The sequence below is a fragment of the Morone saxatilis genome, unplaced genomic scaffold, assembly GCF_004916995.1.
Source record: "Morone saxatilis isolate NCDOM2014 unplaced genomic scaffold, NCSU_SB_2.0 Contig10, whole genome shotgun sequence".
Classification (NCBI taxonomy): domain Eukaryota; kingdom Metazoa; phylum Chordata; class Actinopteri; family Moronidae; genus Morone; species Morone saxatilis.
The window spans coordinates 10,454,369-10,455,365 of NW_023339652.1; positions in this window are offsets into that span (position 1 = coordinate 10,454,369).

Sequence of the window (997 nt, forward strand, 5' to 3'; positions counted from 1 at the left end):
TACAGCAAGTGTCCAGCAGTCCAGTTGTTTTGATGGGAAATCCATTTTCTGATCCGACTGCAGTGAGGTTGAACAAACCCCAGCTTACAAGGCATTTCTTCAGACATTCAACACAGTTTGAATCAGATACAACAAACAACAAGTGTGCTGGTTTAGGCGCCAACTCACCACAAATATACTCTTCATCTTCTTTAACTGTAGTTGCCAGAAACACTTTTACAAATATATATAGATTTTTTTTTTTTTTTTATATCTCAAATATTTATATAAATAGAAGTTGATTAAAGATCTGGGCATTATGACAAAGTGCAAAAAAAGGAAGGAGGGGGGATGGTTTTCTTTTAAAAAACTGTTAATACCTCCATAAACTTCAACAACTGCTCTGAAATCAACATCCATGAGCTTTTGTCTTAAATTTTAGCTGCAGCAGGCTCTAACTTCCCATTTCTGTTACTGTAAACAGTAAGTCAGGGTGGCATTTCCCAAAAACATCCTAGCGCCAAGATCGTCATGTTTGATCTGTGGATACAGGTGTGGAGAGCAGGGAATAAAATCTTGACATCACTCCTGAACCATGGTTTTCAGCAATTAAACCAACATAAAACATCTACATACTAGTACATCTGTCCCGTTAAACAGAGAAAACTGTAGGGAAAAAACCCAAAAGATTTGTTTATAATGTAATCGTAGGTGTGTTAACCAGTTAACTGATAAAGCATGTGTATCTACAGTATAATAAAGACCACCGAGCCGCTACCACTAAACTGAAAAGAGCTGTTAGACGATCTCACACGCTGATGAATAAAGTGTCATCATGGGAAGCACTTGGGAAAAAAGCGTAACACAGATACAACTGATTATGTACAATTCATTCATCATTAGTGCTTAGACGCTTTTGAGACAAAAAACCCCAAAACAAAAAAACAAAAACAAAAAAAACGAATCCTAGGAATTATTCCCACTGAAGCGGTTAGCAAGTACCAGGTGGGGCGGGGGG